The sequence below is a fragment of the Antechinus flavipes genome, chromosome 3 (assembly GCF_016432865.1).
Source record: "Antechinus flavipes isolate AdamAnt ecotype Samford, QLD, Australia chromosome 3, AdamAnt_v2, whole genome shotgun sequence".
NCBI lineage: Eukaryota > Metazoa > Chordata > Mammalia > Dasyuromorphia > Dasyuridae > Antechinus > Antechinus flavipes.
The window spans coordinates 551495166-551514063 of NC_067400.1; the positions used below are offsets into that span (position 1 = coordinate 551495166).

At 35.6% G+C, this 18898-nt stretch overlaps 1 protein-coding gene across 1 annotated transcript in view; it reads right to left on the minus strand.

The window, feature by feature from the left end:
- Positions 1 to 18149, minus strand: part of SERTM1 (serine rich and transmembrane domain containing 1) — a 30621-nt gene extending 12472 nt beyond the window's left edge. Inside the window, exon 1 of the mRNA XM_051987429.1 lies at positions 17855 to 18149. The gene's annotated coding sequence lies outside the window, so the exon portion shown is untranslated. The remainder of the gene's footprint in view (positions 1 to 17854) is intronic.
- Between the last annotated feature and the right edge of the window lie 749 nt (positions 18150 to 18898).

Sequence of the window (18898 nt, forward strand, 5' to 3'; positions counted from 1 at the left end):
GTAAACAGTGAGATGTTGCCTCCTCATTCCTAGATACTGTGCCTCTCATTCATTTTGCCATAATATCTAGGACTGTCAAAGTCCTTCTGAATCTTGATTCTATCATCTAATCTACTAGTTCTCCTTTTCTAGCTTTCTGCCCTCTGCAAATTTTAAAAGCACATATGCTATTTTTAATGTCTTTTTCAACATCATGTATAAAAATATTACATAAAACCAATCATAAATCCCTAGGATATTCCACTGAACACTTGTTTCTAGGTTGCTATTTATTGATCAATTTAATGACTACTCTGGGTTTGATCAAATGGCCAGTTCTGAATCCGACTAATTGTATTATCTTTTAGCCCATGTCTATCCAATCGCATCAGCATGAATATCATGAGAGACTTTATTAAATGCTTTGTTAAAATTGAGCAATATAAATTGTTCTATCAGTCTAACAATTCTTGTTTAAAAAGACTTAAGGTTAGCTTGCTATTAGCTTGGGCTTGAGGAAATCACCAGGCCTCTGGTGATTGCTTCATTTTCTGGATGTTAATTGTTTCTTTAATAACCCAGCCTTAATCAATGATTCGGTGTGACCCCAGTCAAACAGACATTTTGAAGACCTTAGCTTAAATAGACCAAGGTCTCCGATTGCATCCAAGGCCATTTTCAGTCATCTTGATCTATATTTTGCCACTGGATCCAGATGGCTCTAGAGGGGAAAGTGAGGCAGGTGATCTTGCACAGCTCTCCCTCACTTAAATCCAATTCATTTGAGTGTCATGACATCACCTCCCTGATGTCATGGTCTTTTTTGAGAACAAAGGACAACTTTGTCTCTTTGTCTCTTTGTTAATAACACTTCCAAGAATTCTGTGATGTTGTACATTTTACAATGTATTGATTCCATTCTTTTCCTTTCTTCAAAAAAGTGAGACATTTATTGTATCCTAGTCCTGTAATACCTCCTCCCTTTCCATAGCATTTCAATTATATTTATCACTTTTATTAATATTCTAACATATATTTATGTCCAAGAGAGGAATTCATTAATGGCAGGTTATTGTTATTATCTCATTAGTTATCTCATGTTATCAACCTTCCATTAGTCATTTTTGTTATGTCCTTTCTAGTCCAAAGATTCCAAGTCCAAAAATGTCAAGTACCTATAGGAAAATAAGAAAATTAAGCAATTCTGCCTTCTTTTTGTCAATATTTCATCTGAGCAATTAAAGTCCTACTATTTAAATAATTTTAAAAGCTGACATCATGAATTTCAATAGCTTAAGTTCAAATTGTATATGTGATCTTTTCCTGACTATTGAAATGGCTTTCCTTGGACCTGGATCAATAACTTCAAAAGGTAGATAGAAAGATTGTGCCTTTGTAAAATGTGAGGGGTGGAGGTGGGGGGAAGAGAGAACAATATAATGCTCTATGACCTATAAAGTCTCTTCCAGCTCTAAATCTAGAATCCTATGGTACATAAAATTTCTTCCTCAAAAACACTATTGGAGTAGTATTTCTAGCATGTGATTATGCCATTTTGGAGGGATTGGGCTGCTTTTTTCTGACCAATGTAATTACAATGGTTTCAATAAGAAATAAAATATAGAGCAATCTGAAGCTTACAGAAAAATACAAATTTGTAAGGGAAAGTCGGAGCAATGACTGTAACCTTTGGGCAAAACACAAGGTTGCTCCTTAAACACTTGAAAAATTGTATAAAGAAAATAGCCCTACAATTATGATATAAAGATTTGTGGGCAAAAGCTATAATGAGTCTGTAGAAAGAAAGAAGGTAGGAAGTAATATTAGTCTTTCAAGATGTTATAGCATTTTTAATGAGAGTTTTCAGGCTCAATTTCCTCTTAGTTCTGAATCATACTAAATAATTTAGGAAGTGTATAAAGGGAAAAAAATCTTTAATTTCTTAACAGTGAAATCTGATTATACAATAGCATAGACTTCAAAAGGAAGTGTGATTATTTTGAACAAGACTGGACATGTCCCTGCTCTGGAAAAAATGAACTGATATTTGTCCAGTGACATGGTTTCTCTGCTACCTACCATTCAGGCTGCACAATTAAAAGTGAAATCATTTATATTAGCTATTTCCAGCAGAAACACAACTAGGAATTTTTGTACCTGATGCAGGAAGTAGAAAAAGGTATCTTCAATTAGGGATGGGGAAGGGTGTGGAGAAGACCTATGGAGACTCTGGAACACCAGAATTAAGTAGAGAGAGGGAAGAAGCAGTTAGCACCTATTGTATGTCAGGCACTGAGCTAAGCAGTTTTACAAATATCATCTCATTCAATCCCTTATTACAGTTCATCTGGTAGCTTCAAATTTAATCTGATGTCTATTAAGAATTTAATATGTATTTCAAAAATCAGTGCAGTTTTTAGCTTTGTTTTCTAATCAAAGATTTTCAAGGGCAAGCAAACATTAATAACACTTTCACTTTGTGTTTTAAAGAACACCAAACAGACAAATTTTTCTGAGGTGCCTTAAGATTCTAGGCTGCTCAGTGCTAACTATAACTGGTTATTGTTTCTTGTTAGAATGTATTCTTTGTCCATTGAATAGCAACAGTCCATAATTCCAAAATTCATGGAAATTCAGGAATTTCTTAAACTTCCTGGGAGGGGGTTTAAATAAAGGTTAAATAGCTAGCACTGATACATTGCTTTACAACTAATAAAGAACTCTGTATCCACTATTGTGTTTTTTAATCATCAGGAGAACTCTTGGAGGCAGTTAACACATATGCTATGATATCAATTATATAGATAAGGAAACTGAAATAACTTGGCCAAACTAACAAATGACAGAGCTAAAATAAAAACATAGATTTTCTGATTCTAAATCCAATGTCCTCTTAAATATATTACAACTGCCTTTTGAGCTACGTTCAACATTTTAATCTAATTTTAATAGTCAATCTTGGGCATAGGTACAAATGAGTGTTATTCAGGGGCATTAGCCTTCCCATGGTCAGTATCACTCCACCATATTTTCATCACTCTGAGTCATTCTTCAATTACTTGAACAAAATTCCAACTTTATTATCCCTCATTTCAAAAAATCATCAAATCATAAACTGGACGTGATTTTTTGCTTCTCCCTGTATATGTGCATACAAATACACACATGTGCATATATACATGCGCATAAAACATATCCATCCATCCATCCCACATATACATGGTGTTCCAAAAGTCTTAGAGTTGTTTTAAATATATAAGTATGGATAGATTATATAGATATGCCTTGATATATATGTCTATATGTATGTATAATTTTAAATATTATATAATCTTTACAATCTAAAAGTACATGAGCTTACATATAATCTTTTGTGCATATGATATCACATATATGGGATACATGTTATAGATCATAACACATTTTAAATAAATATATTTAAATATATGTTAACTATACAAACAATGATTTCTTTGTAACATGGAATTGTATCAATGATAAAAATATTCTATTGGTGGGAAATAACATGTGCAAACATAATTAAATATAAAATCTATACAAAACAGATACAAAATAATTTGCAGCATGTGAGCATAGTGCCAACAAAGGCAGAGAGAGGGAAAGGAGAAGAATCAGGAAAGTTGAGTCTTGAGAGGTGCTAAGTGGTTATTCAAGAAATTAGGAGAAAGAGAATTCATTATAGGATTGGGGACAATTGTAAAATAGCTTCGAAGGGGAGATGGAACTCTGTGCATGGGGAAGAACAAATAGACCTGCTTGATTGAAATGTAGAATTCATGAGAGTGAGTAGTAGAAATAAGTCTCCAAAGAAAAAGTACAACTAAAATGTGAAGGAGAATTAGGAGAGGATGTCTATTGTATACTTCTATCAGAAGAACCAGAAAAATGATTCTAGACAAGTGATTAAACTTCCTGGGAACAGCAAAAGGAAACATAAAAGAGGGTTATTTGCTGAACTAAAATTAAGAATTACATAAAGAAGATCTCATAAATACATAGGCTTGATGAAACCAAGAATGACTTAGTAGCAATAATATTAATCCTGGATTCAGAAGAGCTCAGTTCCAGTCTTGACTCAAACATTTATTAGATACTTGAATTTGGGCAAATCACATAATCTACTCTGACTCTCAGATTTTTTTTTCATCTGTAAAATGGGAAAACTAATAAACTACCCACTTTAGAGTATTTTTGTTAAGGAAAGAACTCAATAAAAATACTAATTGAGGGAATCAAGGAGGGCTTCCTGATGAGGGCAGCAACATGGAGAAAAATATATTTAATGGAATGTAAATTCCTTAAGGATCTGGAATTATTTCATTTTTATCTTTCTATATTCAATGCCTGGCACATACTGAACACAACTATTTTTCATTGATGTACAAATAAAATTATGATTGTGTTCACAATCTTACCTACATGCTAATTATCCTAAAAACTCAAACAAACAAAAAACTACTTCTATCTGAAATATCTAGATAATTGAGATTAAAAGTGGGTGTTAGGAGTGAGGATAAACTCAAGACAATTTCTTCAAATCTCTATTGTGCCTGTATTGACAGAATCAAAGAAAAGTCTCCAACCTAGAGATGGTATTCCAGTTTCTCCCCTGTAAACTATGTGCCAAGTTACTATGTGATTGAGAGAAATTACCTTCATTAAGGTAACAGAGACATTTGGCAAGGGAAGAAAATGAGAGTGATTAAATGTAGGATACCATACTCATGCTTTATTTTCATGCTTGAAGATATTTTCAGTCTTTTAATTGCATGAATCTGAATGGTATACAAAAATAAATAGATATAAATATCTATCTAAAAATATGCTGTGTATTCACAAAATGTTTCAATTTAAGATTTGAATTTAGGATACTATCTATGACCAAGAATTATTAGCAAATTAATCAAATAAGATGTCACTTATATGTATATTAATAAGTATAACCATTTGTTTGTTTAAACCAGTAATATAACTTTCAATATAACCTAGATTCTCTTAACTAGTATGAATTTCTTAAGCTGAATATTTCTCAAGACAGACTTAGGCTCACAGAATATTTTCACAACTAATCTTAGTTGAGATCAAGGTTTAAGAATAAGGTTTACTAAAGGTAATAAATTCTTACCATTCATAATGGAACCACCTAGAGTACCCTAATTAATTAGGGTGTTAATTGTTCTCCCCTCTGGGATATTAGCCCAATTTTTAGCATAATTTATACATACAAATTGTCCTAAATAAATTATCCTATTCTTTCATTCTTCTATAATGACTGACAGACAAAGCATGGTGATCAACTGTCTTTTATCAGGAAAAATTAGACTCTCCTAATTGATGCTAAAGGCATCAAACAGTTCAGGCAGAAGTGAGTATATATAGTTCGGGGCTGCTAAAGTTAGTGGTTCGTGTTTAGTACAATAGTCATAAAAAGAAAATAGGATACAAACTTCAAAGTTTGTCCCCTGAGAATCAAAAAATGTACACTGGAAATACTTTGGAATAAGCCAGCAAAACCTAACAAGCCAGTATTGACCTAGAGAACCTATGGCCTGATTCATTATGAAGGATAATCAACCAAGCCCAGGGATTCACTGTTTCAGTAAACCCATGGCAAGTGCTAGTGCTCAAGTCTTAGGAGAGGAGTTTTAAGGGCAATGCTTTGTAGAAAATTTAATTTGTCCAGGAAATTGATTAAATGGATTTAGGGCCCTTAGATGACACAGGGGATAGAGTTCCAGGTTTGGAGTCAGGAAGCCATCTTCTTGTGTTCATATCCAGCCTCCTATACTTAGTAGTGTGTGACTCTGGATAAGTCATTTAACCTGTTTGCCTTTAGTTCCCTCATATGGAAAATAAGTTAGAGAAGGAAATGGTAAACTACATCAGTGTCTTTGTCAAGCAAAGGTTAGGAAGGGTTGGATGTGACTGAAAAACAAATGAAATGGGAAATGTGCCTAGAGATTGAAGAGGTGACTCATTAGCCATCTAGGAAGCCTTATTACTTATTACTCATTACCTCTGCCAAAGGTAACTGAATCTTGGTCTGAGTTTGGAGTTTGGAAGATTTGCATGCAACCAGTGTTCTTCAGAAAACACCAAGTGCATCTTCCTCTTGTAATTTCCTTTTATATTTCAGGGTAGAAAAGTCCTACCTGGTCACCAAAGCAGTAGCATCTCTGTGGTATGATGGTAAATAGTTAATGGAGGGCTCTCTGGAAAAAAAAATATAGTGACTTCACATGTATAAACTATATCTTATTGTGTGTCTACTCAATGAGAGAGGAAAAGGGAGGACAGAGAGAATTTGGAACTCAAAATTTGAAAAACAAAAGAATGTTAAAATTGTTTTAATATGTAATTGGGAAAATATTAAATAAAAAGAAAAATATAGGTAGTACGCAGCACCAATTTTTAAGTTTATGTTATTAACATTTTCTATATCACTTAAGTACAAAAACCAACAAAATAATATATCCAACCTGATTTGTAAAGCATAAATGCTCATACTGAAAATTTGATAATCCTAGTGAATTTCTGTTAGCGTTTTGATTTAGGTGGCATGGGGCAATAGTTCTAATAGAAACTAATTAAGTCCTATAGAAACAGCTTAAATGCTGAGTGAACTAAAAGAATAGAGTCTTGGGCTTAGAGTCGGGATGAAGTGAGTTCAAATTTTTCTCAAAAAATTATTGTTGTATCTATATGTTCTGTACCTTGGCTTTCTTATCTAGGAGGAGGTTGAACTTGATTAGTTTCTTCTAGCTCCAAACCTCTGTTTTTTCCACTCCTTCTCCACTTTGTATTTGGTACATATTTGGTATTCTACCTCTCATATATATTATTGTCTATATGATCCTGAATAAATTATATAAACTCCTGGATATCCAAACAATTCTCTAAGATTGTAAAATGCAGAGGAGGTGACCTATATTCATAGGAGGAATTTCCATTTTGGAAGTCCCTGATTCCAGTAAAATCATGAACTCCCTCTCACTCCAAGTTGATATACACACATAAGTGTACCAACAACTGCAATACATTATAAGGTTTTTAGAGACAGAAGCTTTCATTTTTGTTTTTGCATTTCTAGTAGTGTTTGTATTTCCCATAGTTCCTAGAACAGAGTAGGTCCACAAATCAATGTTTCCTAAATTGCTTGCCATCCACAAGAGCTAACATTTATGTAATTCTTTAGGGTTTATAAAACACCTTACAAATATCTCATCTTATTCTCACAGCAATGACCAGGGAGGATAACTCTCACTTGGCAAGTATGCGTTATTATTATCTCCACACTACAGATGAGGAAATTGAAGCAGATAAAAATAAAGTGACTTGACTAGAAACACTCAGCTAGTAAGTATCCGACTCTAGTTTTGAGCCAGATAAGGGTCTCTTTGACTCCAGGACCAATGCTCTATCCACTGAGTTATCTATCTGCCTAGAGAAATAAAAGGGGACTTCATAAACCATAACCTTAAAGAATATGTCTGTAACATACCAACTGCAGTGGAAAGAGCACAAAGGAAACAGGAATATTCAGTGAGATCCCATAGTGTAGCTGCTCCCTCCAACAATAAAGATCACAAGGGATCCTTAACCATGCCTCCCCATTCTGTGCAATGCTTGACCATGTCCTCTTGGAAATCCAACACAGGAAGTTCACCTAAGCTGCTTCCTCTAAATCTCTTGACTTTGTGAGGATACTGAAGGAGCACTAGACCTATCCATCAGTATTTCTTTGATCTTCTTATGTAACTAGACCATCATTTTTCCCCCTCCCAAATCAGGAGGAAAATGATGGTCTAGTTACATAAGAGTACATTTATTTAAATAAGTTTAAGAGGCAGTATGATGTAGCAGATATAGGGTCAGCCATGGCACTAGATTTCATTCCTGTCTCTGACATAGTGACTAAATGAACCTGGACAAGTTACTTAACCAGTACCCCGGAAACTATATGGCTATAAGGCAATACATTGCAGATCTGTATTGGTGAGAGTTTCACTACCAAGAGTTCCTTACAGCAATGCAATCACAGCTTCTATATAGGTTCTATAAATACATAACTATTTTCTTGTTCAATGGCTACTTCCATTTGGGCATTTATCTGAGGCTAAAGTTGTCACTTTTGAAATCACTTTGATTCTTACGACAGAACAAGGTCATATTTTATCTCACTAATTGATGAACACTTCAAAATACTAAAGGTATGGGAAAAAATATATCAATAAAATTTCCCCTGGGGTGACATTCTATTCAAAGAGTAAGTGAGATTTGTGTATATGTGTAGAAAAGACAAAAGCTACCACTTCTATAATAAAATGTGTACTGTCCAGTGCTGTAATAGCCTAATTCTGTGAGCACAGAGGAATCAGAATCTATTGAGAAAACATATAACATAAACCAGTTCTAGGATGAAATTCTTAAGAAGGTATCAGAATAAAATGTCTTTCCTGTGCATTTATGATTATACTCTATCTTAGGAGGGGACAGGATGCACTTCATCAGGAAAACATGTTCTTATTTGGAATTTCCCATGATCCTGCTAATACCTTGCTTGTACCAAGAACCAGTTCTTTGTTTCTTCCTGCACACTCCCTGGCAAAGAGATATCAAATGTCTGGACAGTAAAGATCCTGTCTACATGTTCCTTATAATATGAAACAAACTCATATGCGATGCTATCAAGAAAGAAATCAAATTCTCATTTCAGATAACAGTTCAGAATCAGAATGTGTCAAAAACAATACAGAAGCAATCAACAATTTTAGATTCAAGTTCACCATAAATGTATTTCAGATTTTAAAAGGAGGAAGGCTAGGGTAGAATGGGGTAGGAGGGAGGCAGAAAGTCAGAGATGATCTGCAAAATATAGACTATTGCTCTTGTAACTTATACATAGCTAAATAATCACAAATTCTAGAAAATAAAGCTGTGATTTTCTTGGGAAAAGTCCAGACCTTTAATTTCACGAGGTTGGGAGCTCCCTCCATTGGTGAAGACTAGGAAAGCATCTATAATTTTAATCTTTGCTTCCTTCTGCTACTAAATGGTTGCCATGCTTACACAGTTTTTATATGTCAGGGCCAAGAGCTTAATTCAGGTTTTCCTGATTCCAGAGCTAGCTCTTCTATCTACTATGTCATGTGACCTCTCTGCTGTGATTTTTTATCCACAATAAAATCATGGGTGTTTTTCTCTTACATCATAGAACAGTCTGACTCTAGTTCATCCTTCCTCAGAAAGAGGAATTTCTGTCTTTTGAGGCCATTTTACACAAATCCTCTGTCCATTTACACAAATCCTAGGCTTTCTAATCCCTCCCCCACCTTTACTGGGTATGCTTCCAACTGGCCTGTCCCATGAGTCTCTCTCAATTTCATCTGATTGAATATCTCCTTTGATAGTCACAGGGAGCATTATGTCTCAGAGATCAGATTGCTGGCTTTCTCTTTCATTAATACTATTAGGAACCACCATTGGAATAAACATTTGCTTTGTCTTTCAAAGTATCATTTATTCTTAAATTCTGGTCCTTCTAGTGTTAAATCCTCTGTAACATCACTTCCCTTCTACCTGCCCATAGTGACCTTTAATAATGTGAGCTGACATTTCATTTCTTAAACATAAATTCCACTCGTAGTTATGCATGAAAACAGAGATGAAACAGGCTGTATGATTTGGGGGGTTACATCTGAGGGACTCATGCACGTAATTTTTTATTCATAAACTCATATTCAGATTATAATGCAAATGTGATGCAACCATTAAAGTTGGTGAAAAGTGAAAAATTCATCAACCACTTGTTCCCTTTACACAAAACTGAAGGATCATTTTGACTGATCTTTTCACTGGATTGAATGAATTTTTGATGGAACTGTCTGGTTACTTTGGCATTATGTAATCAACAGCTACAGTGGAAAATCACATTGACATATCTAGTCCTTTTGTGCTAAGTCTCTCTTATCTCAGGGACTCAGGTCCAGAAGTGAAGGAATGCCAGATTAAAAGAGTAGGAAAGAACAGAAGCAAGCCTGAAGGGCTTCTTCACAAGCACTAAGGTCTGGCCCAAAGATGAGTAGTACAATAGCCTAAAGTGTAGTGGTCCTTCCTTACAATGATTAACTCAGAAAAGGAACTAGATTCTCTACAATTCTATTTTATTTCATGAATTCAAGATTCTAGATAAAGCTATCTAGAATTAGCTAGTTTTGGAACCTGATTCTCCACAAGCCCTCCTAATGTTTGGAAGATGGTCCTTTCTCTCCTCTGTGTCTCTAACTTCCTTTGAATCTAAATGCATATGTCATCTCCTCCATGAAGTTTTCTCTTATCCAACCTCCCAGTCAATGCTTTCTCAATCCTCAGTTTGTTTTCTATTAGAGTTATTTTGATAACATATTTTGCTCTCTAATAGGATATAGATTCTTAGAGAGGAAGCAGCTATTTTGATCTTGTCTTTGTATCCCTAGTATTTTGAATATAGTAGGTGGTTAATAAATGTTGAATGGAACTACTTCACAAAAACTCCCATATGATGAAGGAGGAATCTATCCTTGGGGAATGAAAAACAGGAAACACATATGGATATCAAAGAAAGCCAGTTTGCATAACATAATTGATGAGTATAGGATTGGACTTGGTGGTGCTTGTCAAAGCCAGTGTATTTTCTAGTTGATAATTAAAAATTGTTTGACTTGTGCATGAGATTCATTGGAATCTCCTTTTAGCAGTGATACTATAATAGAATTTAAATTGCTTTAGGGCAGGGATTATTTCCATTTTTATCTTCATATCTCTAGCACTTAGTACAGTGCCTTGCATATGGCAAATGTTTAATAAATGTTTGTTAAACTGAGTTGGAGAAGGGAATTCAACTGACTTAAAGCTGTTATGTAATATTTTATAGATTCAAGGGTTCATGATTTTACCCTTAGTATATTTTAATAAATTAATACAAACTGAGTAGTGAAAAGCATTGTTCTGGTCAGTTTTTATGTAATGGGGACTAGGGGTTTAAGAATAAATCAAATGATGAACATTTATTAAGTTCCTCCTATGTGCCAGGCCTGTACTAAGTGTTGAGTATATAAAAAGAGGCAAAAATCAGTCTCTGCCCTGAAAGAGTTTATAATCTAAAACAGAGAGATGTTTGTATGTAATAACTATATACAAACAATCTATATATGAGATATATAAACAAAAATGCGAAACTGCAATAGCATATATTCATTACAGTTGGAAAAACAAAAAAAGAAAAAGTTCAACTACACCCTACAGGACACTTGTAGGTACTTGTAGATGTCAATTTCATACCTCCACTATTTTCCTTTATCTCTTCTGCCCTTTGAGCTAAACTTCTGGAAAAGACCTTCTATAAGACATGTCTCTTCTTGCCTTTCCCATCTTCTTACACCTTACTCCCTGACAGGCACTTTCTGATTCAATTTGATACAATAGCTGCCTGACTGTCATATGAATAGGATATTCCATCACTTAGCTCTGGGCATTTTCTCTGGCTATGTCCTATGCCTGGAATACTCTCCCTTCTCCATTCCAACTACTAACTTCCCTGGCTTCCTTTAAGTTTCAATTAAAATCTCATTTTCTGCAGGAAGTCTTTTCCAACCTCTCTTATTTCCAGTGAATATTTTTTCTGTTAAATTATTTCCTATTTATCCTATATATAGCTAGCTTTATATATTTTTGTTTGCATGTTGTCCACATTAGATTGTAAGCTTCTTGAGAGCAGAAGTGTCTTTTGATTCTTTTTGTTTACCTAGTGCTTGGCACAATGCCTGACATATAGTAGGTGCTTAATAAATATTTACTGATTGATTGATGTTCATTCATTCAGCATGTGTTCAGTGGGCATCCACTATGTATAGGGGATCGTCAAAAATTACTTCATATCTCACTTTTTTATTTAAGTATTTTGGTAAAGAAACTGAAATAATTTTGAAAAGCTAATGAATGAGTATAAGGTCAAATTAATCCGCTCAGGGGTAAATCCACATTGAGTTTAAACTCATTTATTTGATGTGGAAAATGAGGCAATATGTGAAAAGTGGAATCATCTAATAGCAGAGTTAGAAAGGATCAATCTGTATCTAAGAAAACATTCTTCCCTGCAACAGACATGACAAGTGCTCATTTAACCTTTGCTTGAAGAGCTCCAGGTTGGATAGCATACAAGTTCTTGAAGTATGTTAGTTGGAGGTCCTGGAAGAAGTGTACAAATGAAAAAAGAAGTAAGCAGTTCACAGCATAGAAGCCCATCATAAGTGAAAGCTAAGCCCACCTTCATGATAATGTTCTGGAATATCCAAAATTCACTGGGACAGTAAATATCTGCATAGGTATATCCTTACTTGAAGGTAGGGAAAGGGCAGTAAGAATATGGCTCCAAAAATTCTCAGTGGCTTCATTTTGAGAGTTATATACAAAAGTGAACCAGAGGTTGTAATAGATGGGCAGATTCATCATTAAACATGAGCTAAAGGACTTCTTTGGACAGCATTATGGACTGTACAACAATAATCAGAATAGAATCTAGTTTTGGCAAGGCAATGCAGAGCTGGTTAGACCAACTGTGCATGAGACAGATGGAAACAGTCTTAGAAGATGAACATTTTAATTAAAAGTTTTTTTTAAAAAAAATTAAGGTCCTAGATGATCTTTTTCACTGGAGGGGAGCAAATATAAAGAAAACCTATTACAATCTTAGTGCTGAAGGATAAATATGTCTGCCATGTCCAAAGAAAGGAGATTATTGTTGTATCTAACATTTCTATCACAGGACACCAAACCATTACTTCAACAACCATTGCTACTTAGAAAAATTCCCTAGAGGAAAGAATCCAGAAAAACAAAAATATAAAGTAAAAAAAAAATCTTTTCTTTTGAAGTTTCATTCATCTTGTAACTACTTTTGGGTATTGTTATTCTAGCAAAATTTCTCATATAGCATGAATTACTTTTCTTTAAAATGTCAAGTCTATTAGCAATTTCTGATCAGGAAGACCAGAATTCAAATGCTGCCTCAGACACTTACAAGCTATACCACCTCAAGCAAGTAATAATAATTTTTCCTAATCTCAATTGCCTCATCTCTAAAATATAGATAACTGTATCTATCTCACAGAGTTGTGAAAATCAAATAAAACTATATCAAGTTAAATATGTTTTGTGTATATTTATATGTAGCATTAAAATAATATAAAATATAAATAATGTGACAACATTAAAACATTTCCATTGTAAAATGTAAATGATGGTACATTTCCTAGATGTCTTGTTAGCTTTATCATGTACACATAAAAGCACATATTTTATTTTCAGGTCTCCGTATTTTTTCCTTAGAGATGAAAACCAAAAAAAAAAAAAATGTACTAAATTACTCAAGTATTTTTTTTAAAGATCCAATTATGCTCATTTCAAATATCCAGATATTTGTATTTTTCATTTGCATCTAATTGTTTAGCATCATTGTACTAGATTAAAAAGTAGAAACTTGTATTTATGACACATAAAATGGATTACATTACTACTGAGGTTAGGAAAGCCTAAGTTTTTAATACTTCATTTAGTGCAGCTTCTCAATGATATAATTTATTTATCTATTATCCTTGTTTCTTAAAGGTAGAACCAGTCATTAGAATGGATACAGAATCAGATGGCAAAGACATATGAGTTCTGGTAAGATAGTCTTGAATCTGGGGTAGAATTATATTCTTAGTGGCCCACCTCTCGCCACTTAAACCCTGAAGGTGGTTTAAGGTGAAGCACACATTTCCCATACCATTTTGTATGATCCTGCTCAGAAGTATCACAATAGTTGAAATGTGGCCAAAAGCAAATTATGATTTCTCTACACTCTAGTGTCTTGCCTATAAAAATGACAGCATCCCCATTCAAGGTCACTGCAAAGATTAGTAGCAGTTAGAGCTAACATTAGCAAAATGTTTGACCTGATTGAATAGCATAAGTACTAAATGCAGAAATTAATTCAAATCTTTAGATTGTCCCAAGGGTTTGAGAGTTTACTAAGGAAGCAAGTCACTTGTCACTAATAAATAAACGAGAGTTAAGATACCAAATAACCACAAATTGGGCACTAGAGGCACAATAAAATACTATGATGCCAAGTGACTGAGAAGTAAACCATTTAACTGGCAATAACCAACAAATTAACAAGTCTTTCTCATCAGTGAAATATTCTTGTGACAAATTAATTAGGAAGGCTGCTATTTCAGCTTCCCTGGGGAGCTGAATCTATATATTGACCGCTCCCTAAATGAATTCCATTTAGCTTCTGAACTGATGCTGTCGTAGAAATATTCTGTTTCCTGAATACGACACAATTTCTTGCAGCTATGTGCTTTTGCTATTACCATCAAGTTTGTATATAACCCTCTAACAATCTTTAAGGAACCTACTTTTCAAAGAGTAGATATGTAGTTTTCCCAACCCTTTTGAACACTAAGAATAATGAAAAAAATTGGTAAAAACATAATATGAAAAGAGATTTTCATTTTCATATAGATAGTAGAGAATAGTATACTATAATAGTAATAGAGAATTTGAAATGTTTAGAATTTAAGAAATGTTCATTGTAATCTTAATCACTCCTCTTAATAAGCTCAGATATTTTGCCATGTTGGCAATTCTTTGACTGGTTTTGCAATAATTTCATATTTTCATAGTAAAGAAGTACTTGTTCAAAATCTCCTTTTTGACCTGTCTAAATGGAATGTACAATTTAAAGTATTTCACATTCATATTCCAAAGAATTCTAGCAGAATGATTTTTGTCACATGTCATGGTATATCATAGAGAAATAAATTTGATCAATGCAAATGCTACAATACAGAGTTACAGATGAGATGAATCTGGAGTCTTGGATTGTGGAGCTTGTCACTGAGCACCTCAAGCTGCTTAATGAATATAGAGATTAATGTTTTCCATCAGCCTCAAAGACTTTATCATGTGTTGAACAATATTACATGCACTTATCAGTCTTAGTAACTGGGACTCTGGCAGCCTAAATTATGAATCAGAATGATGAATCCCTTCTCTACTCCCTCCCAGATTCCCACTTCATTTATTGGCAAATTTAAGCATTTAAAGCTCATTGGTACTCCTCCCCTTGATTTTCTTCTTAGTTTTTTCTACTAGAAAGTCTTTGAAAGCACCTGCATTGTGATCCCCCATTTATTACAAGACAAGAATTATGTTCTCTCCCTAAAATATGTGCCTGAGAAAACTGAGAATGTAGTATTTTCTTAATACTTTACTTTATTGATTTTATTTCTATAAATGTATTAACTCATGTACTTAAATGACCTCTTTGAATCCAAAAGAAACAAAACCTGTAATTATGTATAGTAATTACTTTGTTTTGTCTTTCATATAAAAGCTAATGACACTTAAAGACATATCTATCAGAACTGCTTTGAGACGTTAAGAAAGCATTTCATGTGGTGGGTCTTAAACTAAATAGAGAGTAATAAGTTACATGCCTAAGCCCAAGAGAAAAGTGAGGAGGATTAACTGGGAAGAGGAGACATTTAGGAATATCTTTCAAATAGAGTTGATTAAAATGATAGCAGAAAACTAAAATTTTTACTTTAGGGATAAATATTTCTTCTTATAATAGTGACAACGAACCCATTAAGAATCATTTAATTATGACCAAGCATCTTCGTATTCCAAATGAAAACAAGAAATAAAACCATCAGTTGGGAGGGGAGAAGGAAAGAAACCAGCAATCATTAAATTACCATGAGATATGGCAATAGTTTTGGAAATACTAAGATTAGAGCAGAAAGGCAATCTGCATACTGTTAGCTTCTTTGATGATGAAAATCAGTAATATTTATTGAGGTCCCATAATACCTAAAGTATGATGAGCATATAACATGCACTTTGCAGATGTTAAAGGCTAATATACCTGAAATACTTCTATAATAGTCAAAGGTTTCACTTCTCTTCAAAGACCAGGTTTCAGAAAATAGCTTCAGTATGCAGTAGTGTTCAAAAACAGTCCCACTTGCAAAATATCTCCAACAAAGACATTTCTATTATTAATTGAAAGCAAGTAGGTGATGAGAAATTGAGGGGGGGGAGGACAGGGGCCTCTTCTTTCTAATACAAAATAGGATTTTTAGTGAACAAAGAAAATAAGTATTCTTGCTTGTCAATATGTGATTATGTCAAAATGGATTATAGAATGAGAAATTTTAAAAAGCTACTGCTTCTTATTAATAAAAATATTCTTTAAAACAATCAAGGAATCATAAGCAACTCCAACTTATTATTTGAAAGGAAATAACTATTTGACTTATTTCTTTTCTTTTTTTTTCCTTTTGCTCTTTTTAAAGAAGAGTTGGAGAAAATTCAAGTGAAAAGCACCTGAGGAGAAACATCCAAGAAAGACTGAAACAAGATCTCAGATTGATTTGATGGATTCTCATATCTCTGTACTGATGTAGTCATAAACATATAAAAGGAGCAAATCCCATCAGACGACCCCTTCAAATCCCTACCTGTCCCAGCTATTTATTTATTTAACAGGAACACCACACCTCCCTAAGCCAATCCATTTCTTTAAGTAAATTAAGCAGAAAAAGGAAATTAAGAGGTAGATCTTGTTTTTAAGGTCAAAATACCAACTCTATCCATTCTACTAAAAGACAAGAGTTACAAGGAAAGAAATTTCCCAAACCAAGTTTCCAACAGTCTTTTAAAAAGAATATCAGGATCCTTCTACTTCACTAGTTTCCCCGCTCCCAAAATCAATACGCTTTAATTATAAGCAGTTCGAAAAGGAAATGGATGATTACAGATCTTAAGTTTCAGGATTTGGGGGTGAGGGACTGCTGACTCTGGGAAAGGGCGTTGTTTCCAAACGGGTCCTCTAAGAACCTCCATACAACTATTGCCGGGGAACCCAAAGAGTCCAGGATCCAAAAAAACTTCCTGGTAACGAGAGCAGCTCTCTCTACTAGCCTTCTAAAGCCCTGCCTGAGATACAGTTTTACGGTCCAAAGCAGGCGGTGTATGTGAGCATGGGCAAGTTTTCATAAGAAAGAGATGGAAAAAGAAAGAAAGAAAGAAAAAAACCGCTGGCAAGAAGGACCTTTGAAAAGTAGAAAGCACTATACAAATATGAGGTGTTATTGATAAATGTTAGGATATTGGAAAAGGGGGGGGGGATCTCTATTCTATTTCTCTGTTGCTTTGAATCTAAATAAAAATATGTCCTGGGTGTCTTGTCCTGTCCGAGTCCAGAAATCCGATGCCCAGTGCCCGACCCCTGAACTGCCTCCTTCAATTGTGATATCTGCGATAGAAAGAACTCAGGGAAGTCCGGACTCTCTCCCTCCCCCCCCCCCCTTTCCTGAAGAGGAGATGAATGGTCTGTCTTCCAAAATACGGAGCCCCTGGGAAGAGGTCTAAGGGCTGTTGGCTAAGACATAGTGTACTAGGAGAGGACAGATGAATACAGGACAAGTGACACTTTCGACAGGTCTCCCAGAATGGGAAGCCTCACATCTACTGGTGGCTCGCTTTTAAAAAATCCTGGAAATGAGTTATCTCTCTCCAACCAAGTGGGGAATGAAGAAGGAGCTTGGGATGGTCACTCGGAAGACAGGCTATTCCTAAGGGAGGAGTAGGCTTTCCTAAAGGAGGATGAATGCCCATGATGTCCCCGAGATGTCAACAGTGACCCGCTGACCGGATACCTAGTTGACTGCTCCTCACTACCCTTCCGACCCTTCCATTCTCTCCCATCCCCTGCTCAGCTTTCTACTATTGGGAGTATTGGGAACGGGCATCTCTCACTGACCTGCAATCTGGAGACCTCAGTGGAAGGTCGGGGAGGGCACCCCCCTGGCGGCTTTGAGAGAGAGCGGCGGCTTGCTTCTATCCCACAGCTACAAGCTGAAAACCCTTCCTCAGGGAGAGTATGGTGCGCTGGGGCTTAGTGAGGTGCTGAGAGTAAGAGGCGTTAACCAGATCGGGTCTGGTCCAGTCAGTCTTCAAATACAGGAGCCAATACAGGAGCGGTAGGCAAGGTGGCAGCGGTAGGCAACAAGCTGAGCTGCCCGAAGACTAAGAGACAGAGGGAGGAGTTTTCCCCCGCCCACTCTCCAACCCCCACAACCAATGGCCCTGAACCTCGATGCTCCCCCTCCCTGCTAGCTCCTTTTCTACGCCGTGCCAGGCTCCCTCACTGCTAAGGACTGGACTGGGCGCACCTAGCAGTGTCTCTGATCTGGGGAACAGTAGGAAGCTGGGGCGGGGGAGGGAAGGGAAGGAGGGGAAGGAGGAGAGGGAAGAATCTTTCTTTTCTCCACTCCTAGGTTGGAAAAGCCCAGAGTACATAGAGGCGTCTGCCTATAAAACCCCATCTGGAAAAAGCAGGTTGTGGAGGAACTTGGGGTGGGAGTGGAGAGAGGTGGAAAGGAGGCAGAAAGACTTGGGGGTGGAGTGGGAATAGGGTGCTTCCCTGCAGGTGAGAACCTACCCCCGGCCTCATCTCTTAACTTAGGTCTTAACTATCCAGAGATATTCTTTCTCCTTCCCCTATCAGAGGTAAGGCGGGCTTACCTCTCTCTGAATGAGGGGTATAGCCCTCTTTCTGTTCATTGCATTACAGCATTTTGTCCTGTGAAATTCGGTCCTAGAAACTCTGCTCTTTGAATTTCCCTTCTAGGGTTTTCCTTGCAATCTTGGCATCCTGGAATATTTCCAAACTGGACTGTGTGTTGTGTGAGATGTTACTATTGCTATGAACGCAGTAAGGCTCCATTCTGTATATGTGCATCCCTCCTCAGCTCATGTCTATGGGCAGTCCAAAAACAAAAACAAAAAAAAAACAGACCATCAG